Genomic DNA, 19,734 nt, shown 5'->3' with positions numbered 1-19,734 from the left:
TGCTGACATAATTTAATAAACTGGGAGAAAGGAAGGGTGTTCTGCAAAATATTCTGATTAGGCTTTTCTATGCATGATGTATAAAAGTGTAGTATATTACAAGATGAATTCATAACAAATTAATCTTAACTTTTGAGTATATATATACACTTTTTTCTTACAATTTTATTTTTTTTTTTTTTAGGATTTTGTTGTGAATCATCTAGCATGCTATGCATTTCTGTAGCTTGCATTCATATATAAAAATATTTTCCAGTAGGAAGTTCCATATTTTAGTTCACTTGTTTCTAAGATTTTGATAGAATCAGTGAGTGTTACAGTAGGCATAGCTCCTTCCATCATAAAAGCAACATTGCATTTTTTAATCTCAATTAGCAAGTGTATTAATTTACCATTCAAACCATGGACAACCATAGCTGGTGACGGATACTCTCTGTCTGAAAAACATTTAGTTTATAAACTCCTTTTATGGAACATTTAAAAGTTGGAGATATTCTGTATTTCCATTCATCTACCTAACATAATTTCCAAACATTGTTATTTTCTAAAGATGTTATATTTTAATTCCTGGAAAAAAGAAATCTTTACTGATACAGAGCTCAATTCTGCTGAAGTCAGTAGGAACTTTGCCAATTACTCCAGTAAGAGAAGGCTCAAGTTGATCCTGTCTGACTCATAATCTTCCTGTCTATGCTGTGTCCATTCTCTTGTAAAAGGCACAGTTCTGTGTATGAATATACAAATATGCATAAAAGGTAATAAAAACTACTATTAAAATCTATTATTTATATAAAATCTCTTACTAATTGCTACATTTACTATGAAGACAGCTCTTTTAAGCTCTTTCTTTTTCCAGAAGTTCTAAAATTGGTCTTCTTTCAGGGTAACCTTATTTATTTATTTTTGTTCTATTTTTGGTTCCTGCAGGCAGTAAGTAAAAACGTATCTCATCCATGTCTGTGTTCCCAAGCTACTCCCATGAAAACCTCACTCAGGCTTGCAGACAGATGCACTGCAGATCCTGAGAGCAGTAAGTGGGTCCAATTCTGTGAAGCGCTGCTCATTTTCTGTATTTCCCCAGGACCATGCCTTCATAGTACAGCTTCTCTCTGAATTGTTCCAACTTTCCCAGACTTTGTGTGGCATATTACAAAAATGTAGTTCATGGTTTCTAAGCTTTCAAAACGTTCCAGAGGGAGGGAGCACACAAGAGTCCAAGTGCACTCTTGGCTTTCATAGCAATACCAGTTCCCTGAGGAGAGTTTGAATTATTCCATATTTTAGTTAAGAGCGACTATTACAAGTATGAAACACTTTCTACAAAAATACTTTTGACTGAATCTTATGTTCACACTCAACTTTCCTAGAACTAATATTGCACAAACATTTAAAAATACTCCTGACCATTAACGATGCTGCAAAGGACTCTAGAAAGCCACAAATCCCCTTTCACCACAGAAAAAAGTAGGTGTTTTTTTGCAAGTAGACAGTCTGCAGAGTGGCAGAGTAGATTTCTGACAAAATAGCTGCACTTCATATGAAAATTATTTTGCGAATAGAATTATATGAGTAGGATAAATAAAAAACTTAAAATCTACCCACATTAAGTCCCTAGTTTTGAATGAAAATCCAAATTGTACGGAAGCCACGGGAAGGGTAGATTTTTTTTTTTTTTTTTTTTTAGAAACAATTCCTTTCTTGTGTCTTGGCAACAAAGTAAGAAGAAATATGGCTTAGTGAAGATAAAACAACCAACAAACATAACACCACTGTACCAATCCTTCTATCAATGCTTGCTTTTCACTGGAAAGTATAGAAAAATCTATACTTCTATATATAAGTATAGAAGAATGCAGTACCTTTGACCACCCATGTACTTTAGATCTTCCAAACTCAATATTTGCAAGCGAAGTCAATGAAATAATAGTTTGTGTATGAGAGAAAAACTTGCTATGTCTCTCAAGACAGAAGCATAGAATGAAAGTTCTATTTATATTTGCCTGTGTTTCAATTTAAGAATAAATCTGCTGATAGCAATGGAGGGAGGGTACTCATCACCTTGCAGCTGCTGAAGGAAGAAATTATTTAGTAGCTGCTACCAAAGAAAGAGAAAGCAATGCCAACGTACAGATAAATTAGATCAAGATTTTTCAGTCTGCCTATTTAATGCTAATTTTTCCATTATTTTGTATTTTTAGTCTAGCAAAAATCTAGGCCATTCTGATTCACTTTTCATACGCAAATCCTACTCCCTCACATCTGGGCTTTGCATGATTTAGAAACAGGAAGAGCCAGGAGTGAGGACCTGACAGGCTAGGGTCTATTTAGAGAAGCTGGATATATTCCAACCTGAAAGGCTAAATGAAGTCTACCCAAGTATGCTGAAGGAGATGGCTGATGTCACTGCAGGGCCACAACACCAGTAAAAACATGACAACTCTGGGGGGTCCCTGCTGGCTGAAGAAAGATGCCTGTCTTCAAAAGAGGCAAAGCAGCAATGATCCTAAGCTTATCAGCTCACCTCAGTCCACAGAAAGATCATGGAACACACCCTAGAATCCATTTCCAGATATGAGTGACAGGAAGGCAATCAGGAGCAATCAACACCAGTTTATTAAGAGCAAATCATCCTTGACCAAACTGTTTTACCTTCCAAGATGCAATCGCTGGCTATATGGACAAGAAGTGAGCACTAAGTATAATATATCTTAACTCTAGCAAGGCTTTATATACTGTCTCCCAAAGCAGTCTCTTTTAGAAGCTGTCAAAGTATTAGCTAGAAAAGCAGACAGTGAAATAGGTTGAAAATTGGCTGGACTGACATTGTTCAAAACTGTCAAACTGACAACTTCAGCTAAGGTATTAGTTCAAAACCATCTTATCTCTTAGAATTTTTATAATGATGACAAAACTAATTTGTTTTGAGTTCCTAATGGCATCTAGATGCATCTTTTAGATAATGGATACAGTTGCCGAGAAGATAATACCAAATGTTGCTGAACACAGAAGAGCAGCTCCGCACTCAGTCTGAGGAAAATATGAAATTCTGAGAAAACTAGATACAGTTTGATTTTAGGGAGTTCACAAAATAACAAAGGATTTGGATGCTGACACTCAGGGAACTTGTGGAAGCCAAAATAGCTTCTGTTATGTGTACTGAGTTCAGCTTGGTTTATAGAATCATAGAATAGTTCGAGTTGGAAAGGACCTTAAGGTCATCTAGTTCCAACCCACCTGACATTGGCAGGGACACCTCACACCAAACCATGTCACACAAGGCTTCGTCCAACCTGGCCTTGAACACTGCCAGGGATGGAGCATTCACAACTTCCCTGGGCAATCCATTCCAGTGCCTCACCACTGTCACAGTAAAGAACTTCCTCCTTTGATCTAAACTTCCCCTGTTTAAGTTTGAGCCCGTTACCCCTTGTCCTATCACTACAGTCCCTAATGAAGAGTCCCTCTCTAGCATCCTTGTAGGCCCCCTTCAGATACTGGAAGGCTGCTATGAGGTCTCCACGCAGCCTTCTCTTCTCCAGGCTGAACAGCCCCAACTTCCTCAGCCTGCCTTCATACGGGAGGTGCTCCAGTCCCCAGATCATCCTCGTGGCCCTCCTCTGGACTTGTTCCAGCAGTTCCATGTCCTTTTTATGTTGAGGACACCAGAACTGCACACAATACTCAAAGTGAGGTCTCACGAGAGCAGAATAGAGGGGCAGGATCACCTCCTTAACAACCATTTGACACAATCATGTATAAGTGAAAGCTTTCACAGAGCAAGAGAAACAACAGTGGAGATAATTTCTAATCTCATCTTTCTAGGGTCAGGCTCCAAATCAAAGAGGGCACCTAAATAAGCAGCAGAGATAACGTAAATTCAGAGTTAGTTAAGCTACAGGACAAAAAAGGATTCAAATAAATACAAAAGATAGCTGATGGCACAGATGACAGGGAATTCATATAAGGAGACATAAAGTTCCAACAACATGCCTTGACTTGATAGGTTAACTTTAAAAACCCCTATGGAAGAAGCAGTTCCTATTTAACCAAGATGCACTGGCATTCACACCATATGCACCTAACGGCAAAGCGGTTACCTGCCCATTCCCCTTCAAGCACAGGCAGAAACTACTCCTGCAACAGGCATGGGGGGCAAGATTTTCTTAGAAGAGGGAAGCTATTTGGTAGTCTCATGTTTACAAAGGAGTTGCTGTGTCGTGAAGGAGGAAAACCCCACAGTGATCCCTGTGCAGCATGCTTTGAATACACACAATTAAATCTGTCACAGTATTACAGATGTGTTGTCCACCAAACTTTGAATGCCTGTCCCAGAACCCTGCCTCTCTTCTAATTGGGCATGGCAAGGAGCACCAAGATACTGTTAAGTCTGAAAGTTTGCTCGAGAACCAGATCCACAGGTTGGGGAAGTTTTTGAGCCACTCCCAGCTGGCTAGTGGGCAAACCACAGTGAGACTGCCAGAGCCTCCAAGGAGGGCAAAGTTGAGGGCAGGATGTGACACACACAGTCATGCAAGGCTACTTGTCTCTCTAACATGCAGCGTGGTTTACAGCCTCTAAACAAATGCACAAGGCTATTAGCTCAAACAGGGTGAGATTTATTTCTTTAAAGTATGTATTCAATAAGACTGTTTGTTCCTACACCTTTCAAGACTGTGAATGGGATGTTAAATAAAAAAAAGAAAAAATTAGGGTCTCTTGCAATTAAAAGATAAAGCAATAAGCCTTCATATTTTGTAGCTGAACGCAAAAGCTAGCAAGACGTGCTCTATTGCCCTTCTCCTAAACCACCTTATCACTATGAAAGATGAAGTGTTTCAGCTTGTTAAGCCCTGGAATATTTTCATTTGTGGCTTAGGAAATCTCATGTGAGAACTAAAAATTGTAAGAATTTCTTGTAAAAGCATCAAAGAAAGGTGTAGATACAAACTGGAAATCTAAGCAGGAAAAAGATGTTGGTTTAAAGCATACCCTTACAGATGCTGCAGATATATGAAAGATTGTCTTAAAGTACTTTCCATGGACATCAAGAAAACATATAATGGCAGCAGAAGGAGGTGATGTTGCCATAAGTAGTGATAAGACATTTTCATGGGTTTCCAAGTGGTCTGAGGAAACTCAATCTATGTTTGTGAGAATGTGACAGCATTTACAGGTGCACATAGCTTCAAAGCTATGTTTGAATGGACTAAATAATCCAGAGTTTCAGTTTAATAAACACCACACAAAATACCATGAATTTTGGGATTTACTCTCCTGATTGGTATATGTCTTATGAAACCTGCATATTCCTAAATGACTCACAGTAACCAAGTGCAGTCTTGAAATACTGCCATTAGAAGCATCCATTTATGTAGTTCTAGAGAAAACTAAAACTTGCGCATGCACAGGAAAAAATATACTGTAGAAATTTTCCTGGTATTTTTTTTTCTCCTATCCTGAAAATTTCACAAATAAGTTATTATTAGGAAGGTGAGAGTAAGGAAAATATGTCACAAGAGACTGTTTCAGTACTTCATTACTATGAAGTGCACTTGCAGATAGCCTCTATTTTCAAGAACTCCGTTCTCTCAACTGAAGTAAAAGCTGCTGCAGCTACAGATTTCTGGCTGCTACTGAAAATCTCAGTGTTCTGACAACTGTAAAATTCTTTAAATTTAAGACCATCACTAATTATAAAGTATTGAAAATTACTACTCATTGTTATTCCTATTTCTTTTGCAAGCTGTTTAACAGTTAGAAATGTAGGTGTTAACTAATTTCAATAATGTAGTTATCTTTTAGCATGGATTTTTTTTTTGGTCTTGTTCCTTTTAAAAAAGGCAGCTCAAATTTTCCACCTGAGTATCTTCAGTTTCTTTGAGCCTGGATCCAATATCACAGAAATTGGAAGAAATAAAGTAAAACAGAGCAGCTAGTCTAGTCTCTGTGTTTTACAAGCAATTAGCCATCATTCAGATCAACTAATTAATCTTTGGGAGACTAAAAAGTTCAGGAGAAATTCAGGCTGTAGGCCATAAGTGGTTGGCAGTAAATTAATTCAGTGAATTAACTTAAACAAGCCAGATAGAAAAAAGGGATATTTTGTTCAGGACATTATGATGAAAGGAAAAAAAAAAAAAACCAAAACATAAATCAATATTTCTGCCAGGTTGTGTCTGGACACAATTCTCAATTTTCCCATAATCAAGGAAAGAAATGATTGTGCATGGGAACTACTGGAACAAGAGAGACATCTGGAACCATGTTACACCTTTCCAAAAAAACTGGGAAGAAAGGATCCAACCTTGTAACCTAGGCATTAACTTAATTTGTTTTAAAGACTTTAAATTCATCCAGCTTGAGACATCTGCTAGTAAGCTGTATAACAATTAACTACCCTTTTGATAAAAAAGTGAAAGTTATTTCAAGGTTGAACTTTAATTGCATTCTGTAGTAAATGAATCTTCTTACGCCTTTCTTGGCAAGACTTAAAAGTCATCCATTCTTAGATATCTTTTCCATATTCCTACATACAGTTATCAAACCACTCATTATCCTTTGGACTGTTTCCTAAGTGCTTACCAGGAACAGAAGATGTGATATGCTATAAAAGTATTCACTGCTGAAGTGACAAAATTAAGCTCAATTTCATGTGCGAGTATTTATTCGAATTGCATGTGAATTAATTAACTTTTCGAGGAGTAATCACTGATCGTGATCCCATGTAAAACCCTGAACACTGTTACAGCTCTGCCACGGGAATTTTGGTAGTGAAACTTAAGAGAAATCAATGGAAAGCCTTCTTTGACTTTGGCAAACACTGAATTGTATCCTAGATCACTAAAGGCTATCATTTTTCCTGATCTTTTCTTACTTCAGATCCTAAGACAATTGACGTTGCTTTGGTCAGTTCAACCTTACCTCCATTAGACACCTTATTCACCTGGGCAGCTATCCAAACTGCTACTGAAATAATGTACCTCAGAGTTGGTACATGGGAACCAATTGAATGTACCCCTTCAAATAAGGGTCATGTCATGCCTATGTCATGTTGCAGCTCATGGGGGAAGGAGATGAAATGTTGAGCTGCCTCATGCTCAGAAAACCTTCTATCACCTCACAAATCCAATGATATGAAAAAGCTGATATACTGCTGCCAGCTATAGAAAGGAGTCAGAAAACAATTATCCACCACCACTCCTCCCCAGTAATAAGAGTAAATTAGAAGGGGATAAGACTTTAGTGTTTAGTTAGAGGAACCATGTTAAAAAGAATCTTGAGCCTCTTTAATACACCATCTAACATGATGCAGCTAATGATAACTAATGTATTTGTTATTTGGCTCAGCACGGTAGTCCTTGAAAACTATTTTCTCCTGGTAATTTAAAATTTTGTTACATGGAATTGTTTTGCATGTGTTATACAGACACTGTGATGAATAATTGACCTGTTACCTATAAACACATTACCAAGGTTTTTTTAATTACTTTAGTAAAAAATAAAATAGGCAGTAGAGTAGGAATACTATAATAAATAATCTGTTAGTCTCTCTCATCTGGATGAATGCATTCTGTAGGTGAAGAACATGGCTCTTTAACATGGTGGCATCGGCACAGTTTTAATGAACAGCTGATTAGGCCAGGACTTGGAAGAGTCATACGTGGAAGTGTTATAGTTTTCCTCATGTACTGCCTTTTAATGGAAAGATAACTGCACTGTTTGGGAAAATACTTGCTTAGCAGAGTGAGAGTCTGTTCCAGAGTAATCAGTATCTGACAGAGAGATCTGTTCTGATGCAGCAGGGGAAATAGAAACGCTGGGTGAACACCAGAATTTCCATTGATGAACTTTGTAGTGGGCTGGCATGTATGCTTTCAACAGTGGGAACTTTGTACTTGCACATACACAATCCATGAGACAAAAACAGTAACAGTGTAATTACTAGTTTGAGGATCTGAGTTACTAGAACTTTAGTGAAAACAGTAGAGATTTAATAGCTTGTACAGCTTTTGTGGGAACTTCAGATTACCACACAGAACTCAACGGGAATTAGGAAAGAATTTCCCATGCATTTTATGGAACAAGTTGCATATTCCATGTGCAGTCACATGGCATGGTGATTTACTGGTGAAAGAGCTGATTCCATTTCTTATTTTGGAAGGTGATACTGATGGTAGGTTTAGGTAGAATTGTCTAATAATTCTCTCAGAATTATTATCCTGTCACAAGACAGGAGGGAATGCAAAAACATGCAAGATTTTTTCAAGTAAACCTTAAAGGTTATCTGCTAGTAGATGACAATGATGTGTGTTTTTTGAAGAAGATAAAAGTATAATTTATTCACACAGGTTAAGATAAAAAGCCACTCTAATAAGAGAGAGAGAATGTTTAAAAAGAAAAATCAGACTAAACAAAAATATATTCAGGCTATTTTTTATTTTTTTTAAATCCTCAGTCCATTTTTTAACAATAAAAACTCTTGTATTTAAACTTTCTACTTAATTCTTTACTTACAGTTTCCTATCATAGTTATGTATTGCATGTGTTCTTACAATGACACTTTTACTATGCAATTTCCATATTTCAAAACATAAACTACTCATTGTATTTGCTGTCTGAAACTGTTTCCATCTTCATTAGTAGAGACAGCGAACACACCAATTTCAGACAGAAATTATCAGTCACTGTCTTCATATTTTACCTGACAGGGTCTGAATCAGTATCATCATCGTTATTCTTTCCTTCCCTGTTTCTGATTTTTACTTTGCAGAGATTTTGACCTCTCTGATTTGTTTCTTTCTCCCAGTATGCCTTCTTTCTTGCATGACAAAAATGTTCATAGATGCCTTGTCCACTGGCTTATTCTTATCTTTTACTATAGGTATAGGATGAATTTTCACTCTCCGTTTACTAAGTACAGCCAATTATTCAGATTTTTCTGAAATATTATTTCCCCAAAGATTTATAAGTGTCCCTTCCCATTTCAAATACTGTCCCTAGCCCATTGTTATTTGAAGAGATCATGAAAGAATGTTTTAAAAAATGTTCTGCTCACTAATAATTCTGTACTGTGTTTTTGTCTGCCTCCTAGCATGAAATGTCTTACCTTGGTCTTTAGAGTGAAAACTTCTTGAAGCAGAGCTGTTACTGAAATTAAACAGCATACTTGCAGCAATTTAAAAGATAAGAATAATGGCGATATTGGTAGCCTGCTAAAATTTTTGCTTTCATTCTCATCAAGATCATACATGCTTCCACTTCACAAACCTATTTTTAAGTGGTGACAACATTATTTGTATTACTGAAGCACTCAAAAGCCACAGGCTTGGACCACAACCTCATTGTGCAAGATCCTGTACAAACAGGGCAGAAAAATTACCCATACACCAGAAGGAATGTAACCAGTATAAAGCAAGAATCTTCTTGCAGACTGATGTGGGAGTACAAGGAAAATTATCATTTGTGTCATATAAATAATGTTTTAAGTAGCCTGGGAACATTGTCTTGACTGATATAAAAGTTTTTCAGATACCCCAGCAAAAGAGTCCATTACAGAAAGCACTTGGAACTGTCAATGAGTTAGGTTTGCTGATGTATGTGAGGAGGGTCTTTATGAGGAAAAGTATGAAGTAATCCAGCCTCCTGTATTTTTTTTACCTGCAATTGCAAATGTTACCCTATGAGCATTTTTCTCAGACTCCTAAACTTATACAGAATCTAGAATATTCTTGATATAGAAAATTTTGTATTTGAAAAGTATAGTACTGCTTACAGATTCTTTCCGAAGGTATGCTAATTTCTTTTTCTGATACTGATAGAAGTCATAGCAATGACCAGATTTTCTTTGTGAACTGTTTTGTCTTTTGATTTGTAGTGAAACACAAACTGTCATTATACTTTCCTTTTCCTACTTCTAGTTTTCTCTCATCTTTGAGATGAGATCATCCAGTTCTGAAGATTCCTAGGCACACAGCCCCTACAGCACTCAGCTGCTCTAGAGGCCAACATGCCCTCTCTCTTTCGCCCCTTTCATATGTAAGAGGATTATGAGAAACACTGACACTTCTGGAGCTTTGAAGATATAATAATTTACAAATAATTTTTATGTCTTTTATGTACTGGATAGACTATACTCAAATGCCTCTACTTTGTAGGAATGAGATGTTCTCCAAAATTCTGTGATTGTCATAAAGATCAATTTTGTAAAAATCAGTGAGCTCCCCATTATGATAAAGCCCATAAAAATATGCATTAAATATTTTATTGTATCATGAATGGCATTATTGTTAAATTAATATTCCTTTCTAGCTACTACTCTGTACAAGTCACAGACTTGTCACAGAATGAAGCACATTTTTGTCAGTGCATGCTTACACGCTTAATTTGTTGCAAGATTATATTCTGAAATGTCATTTATTTCCCTATAGTTTTTCACAGTATTACTTTAAAGCAGCCTAGCATACTCACTGCAACGCTGTCATTAAAGGTAACACTAATAGTCAAAGGAGACTTACCAGCAAAAGGGCATTTCTTGACAATGTTATCACTGTGATTTAAGAAAAAATTATTTAAAACTTAAACTGTGCAAGTGTGTGCTTACACTAATATCAATCAATGACAAAATGGAGTACTGAAAGCATAAAAGGTATGCTAACTGGAAGGAATCTTTTGCCTGTGCTGTGATCAACTCCACCTACACCATTTGCAAGAGATTAAAGAAATTTAGAATTAGAAAACACATGCTTTACACAAGGATGGTAGTCCAAAAGAGCACACTGACAGGCAGACACGTGTGAATGCTGCCTTGGGATTTATGTGTCCCAGCTTTCACTCCACCCCACCAGTAGCCTGGACAGCAGCAGTGGGAGATCTGATCGGACTCACGTTCTGCAGGGCCCTGCAGCAGAACCACTGATGACCACAAGTGATTAAGGGTCAACAAACTTCAGCCTGAAGCAACTGTTCTATGAACTTTGGCACATTCTGAGTTGGCTCCTGCTGGTTTGTTGCCTTTGGCCCTTATCTTGCAGTTTAGGAAAGATTGTGAAATTCTGAATAAAGTCAGAAGACAGATTGGTTCTGTCTCAGTCATTCAAGGTCTCACTCTTCAAATGTTCTCAGTCTTCAAAATTCCTTTGGCAAATAATCTCATCCATCAGATAAACATTTTCCAAAGGTGCGTCAAGTGACCCACCAAAAAAAAAAAAAATTAAAAAAAATGAAAAAAAAAGAAGAAAAAAGGAAAATATTTGTATAAATATCATGTGGGGAAGAGAAATATCAGACATTCTCTGTGGTAGCACTTTGCTTGGGAAAAACTACCTGCATTCTATGTGCACACAAACTTCAATCTGTAGCTGAGAAAACTCTGCTTTGAATCTAGTACTGTCTGTTGTTTTCAGATGGATGAAGGGAAAAACTACTTCAAAAAAAATACCTTTGGAACATGAGGAAAAAAAAAAGAGGAAAAGAAGAGGAGCAACCCACTTTCAAAAGCACTTATAAGTCTATTCTCATTGACTCCAAGCTGCCTGCAAAAGACGACCTCTAATACAAAGTCCTTTATATAGACTTGTGAAAGCTTTGCTGTGAATTTTTCCTTTCAAGGAAGATCTTAGACCTTTGGCTGAAATTAGAAGTTTTTCCTCCTTAAAAGCACAAAGAGGAGAACATATAACTTCCTGGATTCCTTTTTTCTTGGCAGTGTACTTTCTGCCATTGAGGTGGCCTCGGTGCTGTGATGGAATACTTAATGAAATAAAGATCTTCAGTGATAGGTAATCATAGGTAGATATGTAATAAAAAAGGGTGCAGAAGTCAAAATAAAATATTAAGCTTGTCTGTATTTCTTGTAAAGAGGCAATTCACTTTGAATGAGAAAAACTCTCAATATTAAAATGTTTGAGACCTCAGCATACTTTGAGATGTAAATGTAAATCAGATTCAGCTAAACTGTCCTAGTAAGTCCTTTGTATTTGTTCAGCTCAGCAGCTATCTCCTTCTGTCTTTAGATATCTATTTTTTTTTAAGTCTGTCTTTCTATTAATTTTCAGAAACTATTAATTAGTGGTTCAATTAAGAAAGCAATTTTGAAAAACTACACATCCTCCTGCAGTGCAGGATGGCTTCTAGGTACCCAGATTCTCTGAGGTTTTACAAAATAAATCTTAATTCTATCTTTCTTAACATAGACTCTATGTGCTCTGATTTTCCCTTCCTATAATTTCTATATTTCCAAGAAATTATCCACAAGATGTACTAAACAATGTGAGAAACCTTTAAAAGATATTTTTCCTCTCCTAAGACTACAGGGATCTCAAAACACAGAAATCCCTAAGCATGTCAAAACATTACTCAGCCTTGGCAATAGCAAAACTAGATATTTCTTGAACTGCTTTTGTACTGGCAAAGCAGCAAAAGAAGAATAAGAAAAACTGCATGTGACTGTGCAGCAAAGCTTCCCAATGAGCCAACAGAGTTGAGTTTTAATAGTTTGGAAGCTGGATATAAAGTTGGTTGCATTATTCTCTGTCACATTTTTGCTATCTGCTGTATGTCTATCACCCCACTAATTCTCCAATGAAATACTGAATTGCTGAACTTTTTTATCATTCAACATATCAACCATGTAAGTTTATTTAGAAAATAAACTCATTGCCACTCTTCGCTGAAGATCTATACTTAATTTTACTTTTTCTAGATAAACCTGCTAATTGCAGCAAATGTTGAATTTTAAACATCATCATCTTAAATTTCCTTCAGACTTTCAAGGATGTCTGTCTTTGCAATCATCTGAGGTGCTTTGAAACTCATCACATGGTAAAGCAACAGTATATTTAATCCCACATTTATCTCATGGATTGACTTCGTGAGCGAAGATTTCGGAAGGGCTTTACCCATGCTTACTACAAGCGTGTTGATGACTAAAAAGGTCAATGTGGGATAGGCAAATCCTGTTGCAAAAAGCACAGCAAAAGGTCTCCTTGGGTGCTATAGGCAGGGTGTAATTCCTTCTATGTTGTCTTTTCTCCTGAAGACTAATTCTGCGTGTGTTCTCAAGGGAGACAACAGCGTTATGTATGATGTGTCTCCAAGTCTCCCAGTTGGACCACTAATGGTAGTCAATATGGCCAAGGCTGAGATATCATTTCAGGGACTCCTTATATCTCGTCTTTGGGGCACTTCTCTTGCGGCAGCCTGTGGCAAGTTCACCATAAAACACAATCTTAGGGAGGCGGTGATCCTTCATTCTAGAGACGTGCCCTGCCCAGCACAGCTGCGATTTCAGCAATATGGCCTCGATACTGGTGACCCCTGCCTGTTCAAGGACAGTAACATTTGACACATACATTTATCTAACCTCATATTCATTCATCTCATATAAATTCATATTTATTCATCATAATACCTGCAAACTCTGTTGAACCCTCCTAAGTCTATACTACTGGAATATAAAAATGGTGGACTGAGAGTTACAGCTTTGTAAAGAGAGTACTAGCATTCTGCAGGATCGTGGATTATTAAATGATTAATTCAGTCATGTACTCCTCTCCCTTCTCTGAAATGAAACCCTACTTTGTTTTCACATTGCAGCCTTGAGTCTCAATGGCCTGTGATCCCTCACCAGCTTCCTCTCATGTGGTGTTTTTGTTCACCTAACAAATTACTGTGGAAGAATTAACTTCCCAGTCTAGTTCAACTCACAGACAATGCTATCTTATCAGAGTGGGAACCCAAAACTTTAGAATCACTTTGGAAGACCCCACTTTCCGTCTCAAACAGTACCCTGTTTGCCTTTCTGTATTTTGCATGGTTATGTCAACTGATAATATCTACATAATGTGTGCAGTATTATTTGATACAGTAATCCTATTTCACTGTTTATTGGGTTGTAGAATATAAGGAATACCTCACGTATCATTATAGGTTGTTTGGATTTACTTCTCTTTTAAAATAAGGATAGTACAAAAATACCATAAAGATGGTTCAGTAAAAGAAGGTAAATAGAACAAAATTTCAGAGCACAAGCTGTGTTTTAGAGAATAAAATGGGACAAACTAAAAGCTTTGCTAATCACTGTGTTAGAACACGGAAAGGTTCAAAGTACGGTAGTTAATCTGAAGAAAATAAAAAGTGCAACACACTGGAATGTACAGTTTCTATTTATGGAAAGCCCTACAAACTAGAAACCCATGCCATTCAATTAACAATTTACAACACCTTCATTGTATAGTGCAGTGCAGAAAGTGGAAGGCTGTTTCATTTCTGTATTTCCAGACGCGTGTCATTTCCAACCCAATATTTAATAGTGCATAACTGCCTGAAGGGGAGAGATCAGAATGTGTGGCATGTCTCACTGAAAGGAATTTTGTGCATTAAAAAACCCCAAACCAAGCTCTTTCAACTATTAAACAGAGGGCTAACCAGATCCCCTGCTCCCACCCTGGCTTTTAAGACCAAAAAGAAAAAAAAAAAAAAAAAAAGAAAAAAAAGGAAAGAAAGAAAAGGGCGAAAGAAAGAAAGGAAGCACAAAGTGAGACATAGCAGACAGCAAGGGCAAGAAACAGGGAGAGAGGGCAGGGGCAACAGAATTCCTTATGAGCAAGGCATATGTGAAGGACAAGAAGAATTGGTTTTCCATGATGTCACTCACAACATGTCTGTGTCTGGAAAAGTGCTTGAAAAGGCAGACATGGATTTCTTCCATTCCAGTAATGCAAACTATTCATGCCATGGTTCCAAACCATATTTCAGGAGCAAATAATACTGTGTACGAGGCATGAAAGAAGATAATCTAGATATTTATTCACTACCAACAAGCTGATTTGACGGAGCTCATAATTTAGTGGGTTTTTTTTCATTGTTATTTCCTTTATACCCTTTAGAATCCAGTTTTTCCAATTTCCTCTACTTTGCAGTCTGTTCCCTCCTTTTCTTGCTTTTTTCTTCTTTCATCTCACATCCCTTCAAGAAGCTGATGAAAGGTTTTTTTTCTTCCTTCTTAACGTACATGCTTCCACTTTCCTGTGCTCTCCATCTACTGGTAGACAGATTAAACTGTTGTCACGGCTTTTCTGACTCAACTTCTATATCTTTGTCCCCTTGTCCTGTGCTCCACTATTTGTCTTGGGCTCAAGCCCAAAATTCTTACTTAGATAAAACACAGGAAATTCTCACCAAAAGGCATATTTATGTATTACATTGTTTCTTTCCCCTTTAATACAGCTTTTCTTTCTTGAGATTTTGCCTATTCCCTCTTCAGCTAAATGCACATTATTTCAGCCATCACAAATTCCCCCCAGTTAATTAGGTGATAGCACACCTAAAATAACTACAAGTGGATATATAACCACTTTTGGTTATATAAAATAACCACTAAATAAAATAAATAAAGAGATAGCCAGCTGCAAGTGGAGACATGGATTTATGGAGGCTCAATTCAGTACTAACATGAATGAGCAACAATTACTAGTGATGTACTTGTATCCCAAAGGCACTGGTCTTCAGCCTGTGACCTGGAAAACATTTAAAACCTATGTTTGCTATAAATGCTGGTATTTCTTCTACCTTGTTCAAGCCACAGGTAAACATGCTATACAGCTGCATATGAGAAGAAAAGTAATTCAAATGCTCATAAGGATAGACAAAGATGTGCATGCACCATTGCCAGTGATCTTGCTGGGACTGATCTGGTGAAAGACAGCTACAGACCATGGGGAAGACAAATGTAATTTAGTGCAGGGTGGAAAGGATTTGGTGTTAATAACTGTCCTGACTTTCATACAAGATCCAGAATAAAAGTCAGGAAGGTGGAAAAGTCAAAGAAAATAGAAGAAAATGGGGAGAAAAATAAAACAAAAGAGAGAAAGATAAAAAAAAAAGAAGAAGCAACAAAGAAAAAGGAAAAATATAAAAAACAGGAAAAAAAGAAGAAAGAAAAGAGACCATTTTAAGTTTAAGTAAAGCATTATTTTAAAATTATTCTGCTCTTTCCTGTTTTTATATACATAATTATGCCAAAAAGCATTCAAATTTCATAACGACAAAGCATTGGCCAAAGTCCCATGAAGCACCAAACTTTTGGATATGAATATTAGGAGATAAGTTGAAAACAGTTTTACAGTAAGTAACACTGTAATAAATAGACAAATTTTAATTTTGTAAGGGTAACATTTTTTAACATCAGTTTAAATTGTCACTATTAGTTATTATCACTTTGGAGATTAGCACAGCGGATGCTCAAAGCAGTAGATTTCTTGGTACTTTTTATCAGCTCAAATGTGATTGCTATAGTTGCAATCATAATGCATCCAACCTGCCTGCATGGCAATATTTGCATGGGATAGATAGGTGATCTGAAGCTTCTCCTTGTATGAATGTCATGCAAAAAAGGAAAAAGAAAGCAGTATTGCTTGGGTCACAACTGCACCCCTAAACCAGCACTGCCTTACAAATAAACTCCTGAGATAACATTATTTTCTCTGACTTCAAACCACTTTGAGCTTTCCTTCTTTCTCTTGAATTACTGAGGGATAAGGTAAGGGTCTTGTGGCTCCCAGTCACAAGATGGTTTTCAATCTGTGCTATTGAGTTTGACTGATTCTGTCCCGTCATCTAATTCCTATCAAGATGTAATAAGCACTCAGAGTCTGATAGAGAAACAATGGATTTCTTCATAAAGCTATCCAAAGCCAAAACTGAAGTTGCCCTGGGCAAATTACAAGCTAACCAAAAATTCAACATCTAAAAACAGTTTATCCCAGCTGAAGGTCTTGTGCAACACTGTTGTGAAGAATAAAGTTGCAGACTTTTGTCACCTTTGGTTTACAGACAAAAACTTCAATCTTTCTGCACAGATTTAAAGGCCCTTAGCCCCATTTCCCAGAAAATCTGCAGCCTAGCTTTTTGCAGCAAGTCTCCAAACAGCTCTCTCCATCTTTCCATTCCTTCAAACTGCCCAGCAAGGGGAATTCCTTACTGTTTCTGAAACCTTTTTTCCTTTGTTCTACAGACTTTGAGATATCATTAACTGAACAGAATGGGAACAGTCACAAATCTATGAATACTTCTATTTCCATAGTGTTTATTAAAGGGTTTTTTATGTAGAATGTACTCTGCTCATTTCAAAACATTAACATGCACTTCAGCACTATTTTAAGGACTTAAATAATTGGAAATCCTTATGTTAGTCTTCTGCATGTGTAAAATTTATCCCCCACCATATCTTCCTATTATTTCATTTCAAACAGACAGAACACTAAAAATGGTGAGATGCACAAATGTAATAACTGATGCAATATTTCTCAGTACAATTTTAACAAATTTCAGATTCCTTCTTTTCAACATACATTTCCAGTAATGTTTGGCATTTGTTACTTGCTCTGAAATGCTCTATTAGAAAATGAAATAGAGGAGGCATGCATCACTAAGACAAGTTGTACTGAGATAAAGCTCTATGCAAGAGAAATAGCTTCCATGTAAGAGAAACAGCCCATGTAAGGGCTTCCATGTCCAGCTGTCTATGGTTCAGAGCACATATATGGCTGCATTGGACCAACCCAAACTCTTTTTCTCTCCCTGAGACCTGCAGTAGATCAGAGGATATGTATAAAAACATGGCAGTCCTAACGGCAATTGTAGGGTATGCATGTACAGCAAACAACAGGCCCAACAGAAGAGATTGTCAGACTGTGGCTCTTAAGTCAAATGCAACTCCTGCATTAGGATTTCATTACATGACTGACAGTAAGGTTGTATGATAATGAGCAGAAGCTTCTATTTGCTCTTCTGACAGGTTATGAACTTTTTACCCCCAAACGTCTAAGACAAACATCTGAGACAAATTTACCTTAAAAAATAACAGTAAATCTCCCAGATTTAATTTTTAAAAAATATTGCCCTTTGTCTATGAGAAGTAGTAAGTGATTACTTCCTACTTACCTCACCTACACCAATCACCATCTCCTATAGTGATGTCTTTTGCAAGTGTTAGGTCATATCAAAACTAGTGCAACTACATTCAGATGCATACACCTCTGCATTACAGCAATTTAAACAGCAGCAAATTCTATTTAAAAAACTGCTTAGCAGACTTTGTTTTTCTTCAGGGAAAATAAATTCTTTACACCACTGACATTAAGAATGAGTTTGCATCTTTTGCAGCAATTTTCCACTCACAGGCCTTCTGACTGACAGTGGAGTATGGGACTTGTACTATATGGACTACATGCTGACAGAAAACATACAAAGTATTTTTAAAAAATCCACAATGATACAAATGTTTTGTAAGCTTTTCTTGGCATGTGTTGAAAAAGAGATAAAATTTCATACTGACATATAGTTAAACATATTTAAGTAACTTCAAGCAAAAGAAGGGGAAACTTGGTAAGGATTCAACTTGGTCCATATGGAAGAGCACAGAAGAGAGACTTGCACTAAACTTATCAAGCAATAAAGTGGAAGAACAAATGGGAACATTTCACATAGTGTTTGGCATTCAGGAGATACTGCTATGGAAAACAAAGCCCAGTAAACTCTCAAAAGCTCAGACTCAACCAGGTTCATATCAGAGTTGTTTAAATTAAAATACACAGTCATATCCTGTCATCCATTTTTGAATGGCTAGAGAAACTAAGCTTTCTCCTACTGATTTCATATGAAAGGAAGATCTGCATATGAAGAACAACATTTTTAGATAAGCTTTAACTCTTTCTTTTTAGCGTAAATACACTGAAGTTTACACAAAGTATAATTTTGCTTGCTCCCTTTACAGATTTATAGCTAATAAGGCAGGCTGAATCCTTGTCCTCAACACTGCTAGTCAGCAAATTCAGCCTATGCCTGATAAAACAGAATAATGCAAGCTCATCTAAAATTTGCTATTTGCTATGATTTGAAAGTTCTTCAGGCTCTTTGACTTAAACTAAGGGAATGTCAATGTCTGCCCACTGTTTCCATCACCTTAGTATTCAAGCCAACCCTTTAACCTAACACAAATTGCAAATAGCTTGCAGAAGTCAATTATAATTTTCACTTGGAAGATGCTAGTAAGGGAGAAATCATATGCATATCCACAAACCACTGGAGGAAGACAAGATGCCTGGTGATAAGTGTGTCATGGTGAGAGAATTTTATTTGACTGAAAGGGGTGCAAATACCTAAGGTTATTTTATCCATCGACAGTAGATAGACCAAAATTTTTCTACTTGCAAATTGATATCTGTGTATTTCGTTACTGTCACAATATATACACTTTAAGAAAAGCATAGTAATCAATAAGTGACTTACAAATGATAACTTACACTTATAATCAGTCAAAACATCTGGTTATCAAAGTCATAATATGTTGTTACTAAATCTCAGATGAAAAAATAGACTAACAACTAGTTATACATGATTTATTTATGCCTCACAATGTTTTTGTTAGATAATACATTATTGCAGCCCAGAAAGCCAACCGTATCCTGGGCTGCATCAAAAGGAGGTGATTCTTCCCTCCACTCTGCTCTCGTGAGACCTCACTTGGAGTGTTGTGTACAGTTCTGGTGTCCTCAACATAAAAAGGACATGGAACTGTTGGAACAAGTCCAGAGGACGGCCACGAGGATGATCAGGGGGCTGGAGCACCTCCCGTATGAAGTCAGATTGAGAAAGCTGGGGCTGTTCAGGCTGGAGAAGAGAAGGCTGCGTGGAGACCTCATAGCAGCCTTCCAGTATCTGAAGGGGGCCTACAAG

At 36.9% G+C, this 19,734-nt stretch overlaps 1 protein-coding gene across 2 annotated transcripts in view; it reads right to left on the bottom strand.

Moving 5' to 3' along the window:
* Positions 1–19,734, bottom strand: part of DLC1 (DLC1 Rho GTPase activating protein) — a 216,435-nt gene that overhangs the window by 146,399 nt on the left and 50,302 nt on the right. The window lies entirely within an intron of this gene.

This window comes from Lathamus discolor, chromosome 1 (assembly GCF_037157495.1).
Source record: "Lathamus discolor isolate bLatDis1 chromosome 1, bLatDis1.hap1, whole genome shotgun sequence".
Taxonomy (NCBI): Eukaryota; Metazoa; Chordata; class Aves; order Psittaciformes; family Psittacidae; genus Lathamus; species Lathamus discolor.
This window is presented reverse-complemented; position numbering and strand designations above follow the sequence as displayed.